Source organism: Lutra lutra, chromosome 16 (genome assembly GCF_902655055.1).
Source record: "Lutra lutra chromosome 16, mLutLut1.2, whole genome shotgun sequence".
Taxonomy (NCBI): Eukaryota; Metazoa; Chordata; class Mammalia; order Carnivora; family Mustelidae; genus Lutra; species Lutra lutra.
In genome coordinates this window covers 59,523,022-59,538,492 of record NC_062293.1, presented here as the reverse complement: position 1 = coordinate 59,538,492, position 15,471 = coordinate 59,523,022, and the positions used below count along the sequence as shown (strand labels likewise).

Below are 15,471 nucleotides of genomic sequence, written 5' to 3'. Positions count from 1 at the left end.
CGCCTCTGTACCCGCTCACCGGGCAGCGGGCATCTGGCGTCTCCACAGTGCGGCTGTTGTGGGCGTTGCTGCTGTGAACATTGTGGGGCAGCTGCCCCTTTGAATCACCGTGTGCGTGTCCGTTCGGTGAGCACCCAGGAGAGTGGGAGCTGGGCATAGGGCAGTTGTTTTCAACTTTCTGAGGACCCCCCATCCTGTTTGCCAGAGCGGCTGCCCCAGCTCGCATCCCCATCAGCCGTGTGTAAAGGTTCCTCTTCCAGCGGGAGTTCTGTCGGCCCCGTGTGACCTCTCTTGGGAGGTGGATGCGAGGACAGGTCAGGCTGGGGACGCTGCGGCTAGACGGTGTGGGAGTGGCTGGAGCCCAGTCGGGGTGTGCAGGGGGGAGCGGGCGGGTCTGCAGGTGACGCCTTGTGGCTTCTCAGCCTCCTCCCTCTGCCTGCCGTGGCCGGTGCCATCCTTCACTTCTGCTGTGTGCCCAGCGAGTCTCTGCGCCGCTTCCCTAGCTCTTGGTGCCACACAGCAAGCAGGCGTGTGTGTACATGTGTACAGATCACGTATGCACACAGGTATGGATGTGGGGTCCAGCAAGCGTGTACGTGTGTACAGACGTGCGCACGCAAGTGTTGATGTGCGGGATACAGATCTGACTGTACTGTTCTCTCCCCATGGGATCTATCAAATGGTCCATCTTTTCCTGCTTTGAAGCCCCAGTTTTGCTAGATTTCTGAATTTCTGCATGGGTTTGGGTTTGTTTCCTGATCTCGCGCTCTGTTCCTCTGATCTGCCCGAGCCTGCTTCCCTACTGTGGCTGTGGTCGGTTCCAGGGTCTGGTCACCGGGGCAGGTAATTAGAGCATGTTTGGCTTGACCTTGGGCCAGGTCACCGTTCGCGGCTAGAACAGCTTCACGGTTCAGAACAGGGTCGGGCAGACGAGCCCCTCCGGGTTTCTGGATTGATGCCTGTGGAGATGGGGGAGCGCTTGTTCTCAGCGAGCTTTTCATCAACCCGTCTCCGTGCTCGCGGCCAAGGGAGAGTGCGCTAACCAGACAGCAGGACAGTTGATTAAATTCTCCAGGCAGTTAATGATCCCACGCGGATGGTAGCGATCAGGGCTGTGCTCTGGACCTTGCCCGAGATCCCCGTAAGCAGCTTGGGTCTGTGAATTACCTTTTCACGGGAGCACCGAGCTGGAAGGCTAGCGTGTGCTTGCCCGGGAACCGTTCAGAGGGATGAGGAGATGGTTGTTTTTGGTTCCCTCTGTGGTTAGTGGACAGGGGGATGTCAGAGGTGGTTGGGGGAGGCAGCGCAGGAGAGCCTGGCTCCTGCAGGTGACTTCAGTCCAGGGCTGGAGCGGGGACAGGTGCAGACAGAAGCAGGAGTCATGGGGAGCGCACATGGGTCCTGGAGCCGCGGGAGGCTGTGTCGGGGTTTGGGCTTTGTTTGCTACTGGCCAGGGTTCCTCTAAAGTTGAATCTCACTGAGAGAAGTGATGAGCTCTGTTTCCCATGAGCTTTGGCTCAGAGACGGTTCAGGGAATGTGTGGTGGTCTCCGTGGAGGCTGGGGAAGGTGACTTTGAGCAGGGGCTGGCTGCAGGGACGGGAGCTCAGGCTTCCCCAGCATCTGAGCGCCCTCTGGCGGCTGTCTGGGCCTGGGCTGCTGGCGGGGGGGTCGTGAATGCTTCATTTCGGGGGACCCTTGCTAAAGGCTGGCTGGGCCTCGCCTGGGAGCAGTCCCTGAGTCTGCTTGTCCTCAGGAAGCCCCGTGCCTGGCCCAGGCCGTAGCCTCCTGCCAGTGTCCTTCCTGCTGACTGTTCTGTAGAAATGGTGTGGGGTGGGGTGGGCTGGCTGGTAGCTGGGAACTATAGCTAATCCCCAAATGACAGGGCCTGTTGCCAAGGACGGAGTGGTTTTGGGTTATGAAATGCCTAGTAGTTTTGGCCTAGAAGCAGGGTGGCAGGCATTGGGGAAGTAATGTGTTATTTGAGGTGTTTCTCTAAAGGAACCCATGGTCTGGCAGTATTTGAAACCCCGAGCGAGCAGTGTCTCTAGAAGGCCGCGCAGCCAGAGGTGTAGGGCCCAGCACGGGAGTGTGGGGTCGAGGAGGGCAGAGAGATTTGGGGGGACAGGCACCCAGGGACGGAGGTGATGGAAGGGAATGAAGTGGGTGGCATCCGGAGGGTTGATCACACCCACATTTTGGGGGCAAAAGGAGCCTTTAGCAGGGAGAGAAGAGACCACAGAAGGGTCGATGTCCTGGGAAGTGAAAGAAGAGTGTCAAACAGGAGGGCACCGTGCGGTTGAGAAATGTCCATAGGGTTGGTCTGCCGTCAGTGGGCTTAGGGAGAGCCGCCTCACAAGCCTGGTGGGGGCCCCGCTCCCCAGGAGAAGAGGGAGGGAGCAAGACTCTGCAGGGGAGGGGAGAGGAGCAGGTGGTGTCGCAAGGGGACCCTGGGTTTGTACTGTCGCCTCTCCACGCGGGGCTGGCGGCCACCCATCAGCTGCCTCGGCCCTGCTCACGTTCTCAGTGGCTCCCATCAGTTGGGGATGGGCAGCCCCTTGGCCCCACGTGCGGTGTCTGTACCACCCCTGGGAAGGGATAGTTCCCGGTCAGAGCTCAGGTCTGGGCAGCGGCCACCGCTCACAGGGACAGAGAGCGGATGTTTTCAGAGGCTTTGGACTTCCTGCTAACCCCCTTGCTCCTGCTAATCCCCTTCCTGCTAACCCCCCTCCTGCTAACCCCCATGCTCCTGCTAACCCCGCTGCTGCTGCTGCTCGTACTAACCCCCCATCCTGCTAACCCACCTTGCTGTCTCTCCTCACCAGGCCCTCACCCTGCTCCCCAGCCCACCCCACTTCGTAGTTCTCCCTGCCAGCCGATACATATTCTTCACCATGACCTTTTGGAGCTTGTCTCCTCCCACAGAGTGTGAGCACCTCGAGAGCAGAGACAGCTGCTTTTGCTCTGTCCCCTGCTGTCCCCAGCCCCACATCTGCTGCTGCTTGTGCCATGGCTAGTACCGTTCCACGGTGGGTGGTTGGGGCAGAGTCCCCGTGGGGCCCCCGGACACAGGCCCCAATCCCCTGAGGAGCCCCGAGTGGGAGATAAATAGACCGTCCCTACCATGTGATAAGCTCCCCAAAAGGCAGAGCACCCTGCTTCAGCCCATTGATGTGCATCGAGGGAGGGGACCTGAATCTGAGCTCTCACAGGGTGTGGCCTGGCCATGGATGTCATGGAGCCATCTTCCCTTACCCGACGGAAGAGGCAGCCACGTTTTCCCTGCCTGGGATCTGCCCCTGGAACTGCACTGCCCCTTGTGTCCTGCCTGGGCCTTTGTTTCCTGGGGTCCCCTTGGTCCCCAGCCCAAGTGCCCGGTTCCCTCTGCCCTTCACTCCCTGATTCTCTGCCTGGGCCCTAGGGAGGGACGCGTGGGGTCCCTGCAGCCTGCCCCGTGGATTTCCCTGCAGAATGGCTGTGGCGGCTTGTGGGGGGCGCTCCTCTGGGGTCCCTGGCAGGATGCGCGGCCCAGAGTGACCGCAGATGGTAAGTAGCTGCAGCCGTGTGTGGCCCGAGTTCAAGAGGAACCGTGCTTCCTGGTGCCCCCAACCCCTTCCAGGGTGTGTGGTGCTTGGGCTCCAGCTCCCCTGTGGCAGGCAGCACAGTGCCTAAGCCACGTTTTGGGGTCCCAAACACCAGGAATCTGAATCTGTTTACACTTGGACCATTCCAGTCCCTGTCGGCCAGTCAGGAGGTTACCTGCGCTCTGCCAGGGGCCCTGGAGGTCGGGGAGGACGCCAGACCCGTGGCCACAGCCCCTCCCTCCATGCAGATCTCCATCTCCTGGGAGAGAGGAAGGCACAGTGGGGGCCCCCAGGGAGGGCGGTGGGAGACGGTGCCAGAGGGCAGTGGCGCCACCTTCTCGGGGGGGGGGGCAAGGGGTTGGGGGCAGAAGAATGTGGAGGAGTTGCACCAAGCCCCCAGCGGTGGCCGTGGGAGCCCAGGGGCGGGACGTTCGGACACCCGCACTTGGATTGTTTATAGCAAACAAAGTACCTGACTTACGAAGAGCTTTTAGAACTTCTAACTTAAAGAAATTCTGAAAAATGGAGAAAAGGTAATAGTATCAGTACCTTTCTGTTAAAGTAGCCACACAGTGATACTCACGCCCCCGCCCCCCCGCGCGCATTGTCTGTATCCTTTTCTCTCTCCGGGCGTTTGAGAGTAAAGCATATCGAATCGGCCTGCTTCTCTCCCCTTAAACACTTGCACAGCCTCAAATATTTACACAGTATCTCCTCAGACAGCCGTTGTCTGCTCAAATTTAGCAGTGGGGGGCGCCTGGGGGCTGGTGAAGCGTCCCGCTCGGCTCAGGTCATGTCCTGGCGTCCTGGGATCGAGCCCCGCATCCGGCTCCCTGCTCCTCGGAAGCCTGCTCTCCCTCTTCCTCTGCCCCTGCTCATGCTCTCCCGTAAATGAATTAACAAAATATTTTCTAAGAAAGAATTTAACAGCTGAAAGAACGCTCTTACTAACATTTTGCCAGTGTTGGAATTTCCTCGCTTGTCTCAGTAATTAGTCCGTTTCGGTTGCTTGTGAATTTCACCCTCTCACCTGCAGAGTCACAGGGGCTCCGGTCCGGCTCCCAAGCGCACCTGTGCTGGGTCTCGGGTCCCTCGGGCAGAGTCTGCCTCTGCCAACTCCCACATAGTGGTCTGAGCACCCGACTCCAGGGTTAGCCCTTACTCCTTCCTTCCTCTCCAGTCATGAGCAACACGGTCCCCGCTGATGGGAGGTTTCTAGCTTGTGACTGGCGAGATGCCTGTTGTCAAGAATGCCGCAAATGCCCAGGTGGCAGCACCGACAGTCTCTCGGGCTCCCGGCATCTCTGCTCTCACCTGGCCACGTGGTCATGGTGAGGACGCTTGCCCGCCGGGCTGCAGACACACGCACGCTGGCCCCTGCTTCCATGGAACACTGAGGCCCGCACCCCAAAAAGACCTCTGAACCTAGGGGTGACACAGGTGCTCTTGTAACAGGACGGTCGGCATCGAATAAGCGGAACATGGAGGAGGGGTTGGGGAAGCCGGGAAGCCGGGACAGCAGGTGCAGGAAGAGAAAGTCTTAGTGGGCGTTCCAAATGGGAATCAGAAAACAGGACGAAACCGCAGAGGCCGTGTGGGGGGAAAGCCATGCTATTCCTGATCTTCTGTCGTGACGTCTCTGTAATAACTTCAAAATATATCTGCATGTTAAATCTTAGTGTATATTTCATCAAAGGAAGCCATTCATTCGTTCACTCATTCATGGAGGCATACTTACCGTTTCCTCCTGGATTCATTGTTCTCTGGACCCACTGTCTGTTACCCTGGAACCTTCCAAACCCCCTATTTACCTGTTACTCTGGAACCTTCCAGGCCTGTTATTTATTTATCTAGAAGATTTTATTTATTTGAGATCGAGCACAAGCAGGGGGAGGGGCAGAGGGAGAAGCAGGCTCCCTGTGGAGGACTTGATCCCGGGACCCTGAGATCACGACCTGAACTGAAGGCAGACACTTCACCGACAGAGCCCCCCGGGTGTCCCCAGGTGTCCCTGGACCCGCCGTTCGACTGTTATTCTGGAACGAACCTTCATCATCACTGGGAATTCTCTGCATCTCTCCTCCGTTTCCTGGGGCCCATGTGTTCCTCTTTCTTGGCTTATTTCCTTATTTCAGTGGAGCATATCCTCTTAACACTTTCTGGAGAAAAACCGCGTAGGACGTGACATGTTTTTACTCCTTGCCTGTCTGGAATACTCTCATTTGATTGAATATTTGGTCACATACGGGGGTGAGACACTATTTTCCCCTTGAGATCTTGTAGACATTTCCCCATTTTTCTTGGTTTCCAATGTTGCCATTCAGAAGTTTGATGTCATCTTGAGTCACTTAGTGGCCTGACATTTTCTTTGGAAGGTTTTAGGATTTGTTCTTTGTCCCCCCAGCATTCTGAAATCCCCCAGTGGCGTGCCTGGGCCTAGGTGTGTCCGTTCTGTTGGCATTTGTGGGTTGTGTCGATCTGGAACTAACACTCTTTGGGTTCTAGAAAGTTTCTTTATTTCCTGTCCTCACCTTTCCCTGCCCTCTCTCACTCAGGAAATCTAAACTATTCTTCGTGTCTTTCTGGGAAATTTCATGACTTTTACAACGCTTCTTTTGAAATTTTCATTTCTGCTCTCGTACTTTTATTTCCAAGGACTCATCTCTATTCCCTGAATGACCCTTTTAAAAAAATTAGTTCTTGGGGGCGCCTGGGTGGCTCAGTGGGTTAAGCCTCTGCTTTCGGCTCAGGTCATGATCTCAGGGACCTGGGATCGAGCCCCTCATCGGGCTCTCTGCTCAGCGGGGAGCCTGCTTCCTCCTCTCTCTGCCTGCCTCTCTGCCTACTTGTGATCTCTGTCAAATAAATAAATCTTTAAAAAAAAGAGTTCTTGTTTTGTGGCTACAATATCTTACCTCTTTTTTTATTTTAATAATTCTTTTTAAGAGAGAGAGAAAGGAAGATGACGAGGGGGAGGGGGAGGGACAGAGGGAGAGGGAGAGAGAGAATCCCAAGCAGACTCCCCGCTGATCATGAAGCCTGATGTGGGCTTCGATCCCACGACCCTGAGATCATGACCTAAGCCGAAACTAAGAGTCATATACTTAAACCACTGAACCACCTAGGCATCCCAGTAATTTTTTTTTTTTTTTTAAGAACAGTTTCCTCAGCTCCCTCTTTTCTCTTTTCTCCAAGTTCCCCTCCCATGTGGTCTCTGTATCTCACTTCCTCCAACACCTGCTGGTGCTCGTCCCCCTTTCCTCTGAGAAGTAGGGCCCTGGAGACGCTGACTGGAAACTCGTGGACAGCCCTGGGACTCCGGTCTGGAGGGCTTTGTGGAAGCGGACCAGGTGCGGACCTGCTTGACTTGTGCCCGTGTTTGCAGACTTTGCCTCGAGCAGGAGTCCTCTCTTCTCGCAGCCCGTGTGCTGGCATTCTGGAAGCTTTGGTGGGGGGCTGGGCGTCCCCCTGGCCGGTGGGTGGTTTTCAGCATAGAAGGCACTCAAGCTCCCAGCCGTGCCTGGTATGCCCAGGAAGTGACCTTGTGGCCCAGAAGTCATTGCTTGGTCATCCAGATGCAGGGGGAGGAGCTCCCCTGTCCTTAAGGATTTTCAGCGACTTTTCCAGTGTCCCGGCCTCCTCTATATCTGTGTCTTCAGAGGCAACGGGTGCCTTTGATTTCAGAGCCTTTTCAGGATAGTCTGTGTCAGGAGTTGCTTGCTTCTTGGGGTTCTAGAGCCCAGCTCTGCCCCCCTCCACGCGTCCGGTTTTTCACCTTTTCCCAGTTGGTTGTGACAGTCATGCCTTGATTGCTCCCAGGTGGCAGAATTGGCTGACGTCTTTTATCTTTGGTTGTCGCCTCTCCTGGTGTCTTTTTATTCTTGGGGGTTTATATGTTTTAAAAACTCCTTCATAGTCGCAGTGGGGCTTAAGGAGGGGGGTGTGAAGAGTTGGCTCATCCGTTCTTTATCAGGAGCATTTGCAATATCTCTTTGGCCCGAGAGGAAGCGCCCTCGTTGCGATCATAAAACCCGGCTTCCGCATGCCCAGTATGGAGCGGATGGATGGGGGGATCCCTGGGGGGATCATGTTTCTTTTGTATGCCATGTGCTGTGTTTGAGGGAGGCCGTAGGGACCTCTTCACCACCCTACTTCATTTTTTTTTTTTTTTAAGATTTTATTTATTTATTTGACAGAGAGAGATCACAAGTAGGCAGAGAGGCAGGCAGAGAGAGAAGGGGAGAAGCAGGCTCCCGGCTGAGCAGAGCCCGACACGGGGCTCGATCCTAGGACCCTTGATCATGACCTGAGCCGAAGGCAGAGGCTTGACCCACTGAGCCCCCCAGGCGCTCCCCCAACCCTACTTCTTGACCGATCCTCAGCTCTTGGCCTCGGGGAGGGGGTGCTGCCATTCTTCTAGAGCTCCCTCCCTCCTGTGCTCAGGGACCACAGACTAGAAGGATTGCACTGTGCCTTGGCCAGCCCGAGTCTGGGAGCAGTAAAATGGGAAGGGTCTGGGCTTTGGGAAACACGGATGTCAGAAGCACCAAGATAAAGCTTTTCCTGTCGCTGGATGGACGTGCGATGTCTCCAAGGATGGGTCAGGATGGAAGGAGGGAGCGCCACAGCCGGACCCTGGACACCTCCCCGCAGGAGAGGCTGTTCCTGGGCGAACTCATCCTTCAGGAGAAGTCTCGGCCCCAGCGGGACGGGGTGCGTCTTTCCTACATGCAGCTCACGGCATGTCCTAGATTGGTGGTAGGCTGTCCCTGTGGTTTGGCTAGAGTGCTTTCTCCTTCTAGTCCCAGAGTCCGCAGATCGACAGACGTGTCAGAAACGCTCCTGGCACAAAGGCCCCATCTCCGTCCTCGCAGACCTGTCAGGTGGTGATATTTGTCAGAAATCCCGGTGAACGTGTGACCTGACCTGTTCTTCTGGTTCCTCTTCCCAGGATTGTCATCTGTCTTCTGTCAGGACATTGACAAGGGCTTTGCTTTCCTTCATTCTGTCTCTCAGAGTCTCGGGGCTCAGGTTACCTGGGATTGAATCCCAGGTAAGGTGTTTGCAGAATTCTCGGCCATGCGTTCCTGATGTTGCAGGTGTGGGTAGGGTGTCTCAGCCTCTTCCTCATTCAGTTTTTATTTTTATTTTTATTTATTTATTTATTTTTTTAAAGATTTTATTTATTTATTTGACAGAAATCACAAGTAGGCAGAGAGGCAGGCAGAGAGAGAGGAGGAAGCAGGCTCCCTGCTGAGCAGAAAGCCCGATGTGGGGCTCGAACCCAGGACCTGGGATCATGACCTGAGCCGAAGGCAGCGGCTTAACCCACTGAGCCACCCAGGCGCCCCCCCTCATTCAGTTTTTAAACCCGTGCCCTTTACTGAGTCCACAGTACCCGACCCAACGGAAAACGTCTAATTCCTTGAGACTTGCTTGCAAGATTGTCGTTTTCTCAAGTGATGCCACGTGACTTCGAATTTCACTTGAAAAGAAAACTTCCAGTGGCCAGCTTTCTCCTGGGTTCTAGAGTTTGCCCAAAACACCCCGTGTCTCCCTTCCCAGGTCACCGGGCTCCAAGGCTCTCAAAGGCTTGGTTAGAGCCCACTGTGCCCAGCCTGCACCTTGTAATAGCGCCTCCGGACGACTCACATCCCGGTGACCCCCTGAGAGCAACGCAGCGGGGCCAACATGACAGTTCCCTCTGTCAGTGTTTCGGGTTGTGCCCTGACCGTGACTGGTTTTGTACACATAACGGACACGCACGGATCTTACCCACCAGGTAGAGCCAGGCGCATAAGAAATTAATGCCTTCAATTCTCTGTATCTCGCCATTCCCTTTTAAGATGAAAGTTCCATTCATATAACCAACGCCCAGACTCCACTCCCACGTTGAAACGCCTGATGAACCGCGCTGCCTCCCTGAGCCCCACGTGGCCGGACAGCAGGGACCCCATGGTGGGGCTGTCACTGTCCTGCCCGCTGAGGCTCAGGCGGGCGTGCTTTCCTCAGAAAACCCTGGAGATGCCGGCAGAGAGAGCGTGAGGGCCTCGGGCCTCTGTGGATCCTTGTGAGTCTTGAACGCTCTTCGTGAACCCCTGGCCACGGAGCCCACGGAGCCCATGGAGCCGCCACAGAGGGCCCTGGACGGTCGAATGGCCCTGGTCACTCCTGCCCCTCGCAGGAGCCCTGTCCGAGCCGCAGGGCGTGTTTGTGCGCATTCCAGACCCAGGAGGCCTGGTCGCGCTCCGCTCGCTCCTTCCTGCGTTTTCGGGTTCCAGTCGAAGGAGTTCCTTGTGTCTCGAGGTCGGCCCACCTGTACCCACACAGCCCTAAAAGTTTCCAGGTGGTGAAGTTGGAGTTCACCCACTGATTTAAAAAAAAAAGACAGCCCGTGCATCTTTGGCTTGCTCCTGAATTTGGTCTTTCCTTGAAATGTGTGACATTTGTCATCGTTTGACTGCCAATAAAGCACAGGGTCCGATCGCTTAATCATCTCCTCGTCTCTCTTTTTGCCAAGAGACCACACCGTTGGGTAACAGCGTGAGCTCTGCACTTAGCATCCTGTGGCCGATGAGTTAACTTTCTTTTTTTCTTTTTAAAAGATTTTATTTATTTATTCAACAGAGATCACAAGTAGGCAGAGAGGCAGGCAGAGAGAGAGGGGGAAGCAGGCTCCCTGCTGAGCAGAGTCTGACTCGGGCTCCATCCTAGGACCCAGAGATCATGACCTGAGCCAAAGGCAACCCACTGAGCCACCCAGGCGCCCAAGTTAACTTTCTTTTGATTCTGAAAGATTCAGAGCAAGAAACATTCTGAATTTCAAACAATAAATGCATTCTCCAGCTACTGAGACACAGAAGGATGTCGGTAACTGTGCGGTCAGCACTTTCTAACCACAGAAAGTAAGAGAAGAGGTCAGCAACCGAGCTCCCGCTGGTGTTTACTCATTCATCTGCTCTGTTGTCTTTGCTCGCTGCTGTGCCCCGGAGGTCTGCTGAAACCTCCTGGCCCCCGTCCTTAAGGTTACGTTTCCTTGAACTGCCTCCCAGCTTACAGGGTTTGGATATGTGCGAGGTCCTCAAGACTCTATCAACAGCCCGTGGACGTCGTCTCAAGGTGTCCTCCTAAGAAATTCCCTACGAGACATCCACTCAGCTGCTGAAGGAGGACAGTCTTTATCCCTTTACCCTGTTCCATGCTCTCTTGAAAAAATATTTTCTGTCGCTGCAAGCCTGCTACACAAATTCTGGCCCGGAGAGATGGGCGGGGACAAGACTGGGCACAGAGTCGTTGTGATCCCTGGACCCTACCTGCCACTGCCCAGTGCTTCTCCCTTCCCTCCAAAGGGCGGGATGGGACCCTTCCCGGAGGCCCTCCTTTCGGGGCGTTATTTCCTGCTTCCTCCTGGTTGATTGGAGACAGATTAAAAATTTTCACCTCTCCTCCCCATGGTATCTCCTTTGCAAAATCTACTCTACACCGTCAGCCTGGCTCTCGAGCACGGAGATGATCCGTCGATACTGAGCAGGGGTTGGGAAATCCGCTGGCGGCTGACCTGAAAACCAGTTGTGTTTCCGGCCTATGTTTTGTGCCCACCCCCACCCCCCACACTTGATTCAACGAGAGGCTCCACAGGCATCTTGACATCCAGGATGAGGATAGCATGGAGTGGACACACCCCCTGTTTGCCCCCAAGTGCCCTGCCCAGAGAGTTCTGTCCCGTCCTCAAGAGCTCGTCAGCCCGTCCTGCGGCAAGGTCTGGGGGAGCTCTCTGCAGGCTCTCTGCTACTTCCTGTCCTGAGCCGCTGCATCTGTGCCAAGTGTCTGATTGCACAGTGTTCATCCCCAAACCCGTGACTGCAGACCCTGGTGGTCATGTCACTTATCTGCTGCAGCTCAGGCACTTGACCGGGCTGGGGCTACCTTGGAGCCTTCCTCATTCGCCGCGTCTGGCAGTTGATACTGGCTGCTGATTGGCATCTCGAGTGAGGGCTGTTGGCCAGAGCGTCTACATGTGGCCCGGGTTCTGCAAGCAAGGCTCTCCAAATAACATGGTACCAGGAAGATCGTGGCTTTTAACCTAGTTTTGGGAAGGGGAACAGGGGGAGCCGGACTCGGCGTTCCGCGGGAGGAGTATGGGTGTTACAGAGGAGCACGTGGATGTTCTGCAGCGGCATGGAAATGTTCGGAAACACAGCCTGGCACAGTCCACTCCCTGAGCACTTGCCGTCCCCTCCCACGTGCGAAGTACTCTCATCCCATTAAGGCAGCAGCCTAGAATCGGGCTCTTGTCTGGGTCTTGTCCCTAGACCAGGTGTCCAGATGGTCTCGAAGGTGTGGTCCTGGGTTAAGGCTCAGTCCCGCTGCTCTCGAGCCCCCCATGCCTCTTGGCCTTCCTCTTGGAGGTCATCTTTCCTTTTCCATAAATAGAAGCTCATGTTGGTAGGTGAGTCCTTTTCTTAGCCTGATTCTTGCCTATTGAAGAAGTTTGTAGGTCCAGTGTTCTCTTTCCTGTTTGTACTGTTCTTTTCAGTTCAAGCTCATGTAATTAAAAAAGAAACCCTGTGGGCGTTGCATGTATCAGCTATCATCCAGCCCAGTAGACGACGTCCACATGCAGACCTCCGTGATAACCCTTTCCTCTAGCTTGCACTCCTTGTCCTTAACGTTCTTAAAAGCTCTATTATTTTAACAGAAATTTTGCTAGACCTACCCTTAAGTTCCTTAAAAGGCCTTTGGCTGAGGTCCTACCTTGAATCTTTCTGAGGTTTTATTATTATGTGACAGTCACACCTTCGGCTTACTCTCTGGACCACATTTTCCTGAAAATGCCCCGAACTGGATCTCTGCCCACAAGACATCTCGGTCGTGTCGGTCGTCTGGAGCGGATGAGACGAAGAGATTTAGTTAGAGTCCAGCTAGCGCTGGTCATCTGGAGCGGATGAGACGAAGAGATTTAGTTAGAGTCCAGCTAGCGCTGGATCGTTCCTATGTAACGTTTTGTCTTGACCTTAACCTCTCCTGCGTGTCATTGCGGGCAGGGAGGGCACTCTGTGCGGGCGTCTCCTTGTGTCACACGGCCCACTAGAGGCAGTTCCCACCCTCCAGGGTGCTGTGGGTGGACGGAGTTCCCTCTATGACGTAATGATACCAGACAAATGACGACACTTCCCCTCCTCATCTAAGCCCTTCCTGGAGTTCCCGCTAATACTTTTCTGACTTTATGTCAAGCTCCCGCCTCCTTGAAGGCTTTAGGTTCCCGCCCAACCTCGGGTCCTGACGCCAACACCACGCCTTGGGGTCTTTGTTTCAATAGCGTTCCACTCTTGGTACCGAAATCTATTCTGGGCACCTGATGCCAGTAACAAGTGATCCCAAAACACGGAGACTTGAAATCCTGACCGTGATGGTTCTGGGGGTTACCAGTGCCTGGGAGTCCTCACATGGAACCTCTCACGTGGTTAGAGTCCAGCTGCGACCAGAACCGGGGTCCTCTCAAAGGCTTCCTCACTCACACATCCGGTGGCTAAAGCTGGGTGTCCACGGGCACACAGACGTGGGCCTCGCCGCGTGGCCTGGGTTTCCTCGCAGCGTGGCAGCTGGGTTCCCAGAGAACCAGGTGGAAGGGAGTGCCTGAAATTTTTATGACCCAGCTTCGCAAGTCACTGAATGTCATTTCTTTTGTACCCTCTTGGTTGAGGCGGTGTCGGGGGGTCCGCTCAGGAGCAAGGAGGTTGAACGGAGTGAGCCACTCGGTGGAAGGAAGGTCAGTGCGGCAGCCGTGCTGGGAACTGCAGCCTGTCCCAGTGTCCGTGGTGACCGCAGGCGGCGTCCTTGCTGCCGTCCACACCCAGGGCCGGCTGTACACTTGACACCCAAATCACATCAGTTGTAGAGTTTGAGTTGTCCTGAATTGAAAAGGGTCATTATAACAATCACGGCTAGGAAACCATTTGAGACAGCGACGTTCTTTCATTGAACTTTATTGAACTCTGTTTACATAATGATGCCAGCATACTTTTTCAAATGAAAAAGTGAAAAATTACAGTTAAAAAAGGGAAAAGTTTTGAATTCACACTTTGCATTCTTTATTTTTTGAATCTATGCTTTTCTTTTTAGAAATTTGATTTTTTAAAAATGGAAACACTTATTTTCTTACATTTTGTTGTTGCATACCTAATGGCCTTCTCCGTGACGTCTGTGGTCAGTGTTCAAACACCCATTTAAAACTTGGTGCTTTTTTTGTGCGTTTAAGGCTGATTCCAGCGGTTTGCAGAAATCTGTGTCTGATGCATCGTACTTAAAGCTTCCCCAGAAGAAACAGATGATTCTGGAAAAAGCTGCAGATCTGAGCTAGTCCTCCTGTGTTTATTTTTGTTTGTGTTTTCATCAAAGCGTACTTCAGGGGTTGGAATTAAACCTTAAAAAGTTGTCTCAGATGTTTGCACAGTTTGACGATGAGTGCTCTGGGATCTGGGTTGGAGACACAAACCATGTTGGAAGCAACCTTGAGTCCCAGACTGCCCCTGAGTTTGCCTTTGGAATGAACGTGTGCATCCGCTTAGTGTTAACCTACAACCAGGAATTCTTAAAATTTACTTCCACGTAGAATACAGCATAGGTTGAAAATGAGTAATAAAAAGCCCTTAAGTGTCCAAATATGTATTTAAAACTTTTTATTTATTTATTTATTTATTTGACAGAGATCACAAGTAGGCAGAGAAGCAGGCAGAGAGAGAGAGGAGGAAGCAGGCTCCCCTTTGAACAGAAAGCCTGACGTGGGGCTCGATCCCAGGACCCTGGGATCATGACCTGAGCCGAAGGCAGAGGCTTAACCCTCTGAGCCACCCAGGCGCCCCCAAATATGTATTTAAATAACAACTTCATTGAGGTACAATGCACAGTTCACCCCCTTTCAAGTGTCTGTAATTTGGTGGTGTTACGTATGTTCACAGAGTTACACAATCATCACTACTAATTTCAAAACACTCTGCCTCCCAAAAAGAGAGCCCAAATATCCGGTTTCTTCCAAACTGACCCCCGCCCTCTTCCCCCCACGCTTCTTCCTTTCCTCTCAAACCTGGGAAACCATGGTTCTGCTTCCTGTCGCTGTGGATTTGACTCAACATTTCACTTACATGGAATCATACCATACGTGGTTGTTTTTTTTTTTTTGTCTGATTTCTGTCACTTGGCACCATATTTTCAACACTCACCCATTGGATGTGTGTTATTACAACTTAACAATAGCCTCCAGCAAGTCCTCAACACCGCGGAAAACCAGAGCGCCCCGATGACCTGGGGAGCCGGTGAAATCAACAAAGGCGGCTGATTGGGCCGGGAGCCCAAACCCCAGGAATGATGTGTCACAGTGGACCTTCCCTGCTGACTTGTTCGCTTGTGTTTATGCTGACGCTGACCTGAGACTGACTTCAGTGTGGGACTGCACAGCAGGGAGGGGCAGCCAAGATACAGAGAGAAACACTTGTCCTCTTGGCCATAGAACTGAGAAGAGAAGCTCCCTTAAGCTGAGGGGTGTGGCAGTGACGCTCCCTTTTAAAAACTTTTTCTTTTTCTCTCTTGGTTTTGGCCCAGTGTGGCTGGAGTCACAGAGCACGGTGCAGGCCCCTCACATTGAGAAAACCCACATTTGTGGCCGGAGGATCTGGAAAAGGGAGACAGTGTGAGGGAGGAGGGTGGCGAGTCTCCGTGACTTTCTGCTTTGTTTTCTCTCCTTCCTGTGCAGATTAGCACAGGGCACCGACACCTGAGGAGAAACCCCTTCTTTCTAGCGAGAGGATGCAACAGTAGGTCCCTGGAGGGTGACGAGGTCAGGGAACATCCAGGGGAGGAGAGCGCCCGAGCAGAGGGAGCCCTAGTTGTATG

General features: G+C 53.9%; 1 long non-coding RNA gene across 1 annotated transcript; it reads left to right on the top strand.

Moving 5' to 3' along the window:
- The first annotated feature begins 7,900 nt into the window (after nt 1-7,900).
- On the top strand, nt 7,901-9,957 carry LOC125087373 (uncharacterized). The gene is made up of 2 exons (XR_007123419.1): nt 7,901-8,716; nt 8,945-9,957. It is a non-coding gene; the product is annotated as an uncharacterized LOC125087373 (long non-coding RNA).
- The last annotated feature ends 5,514 nt before the right edge of the window (nt 9,958-15,471 follow it).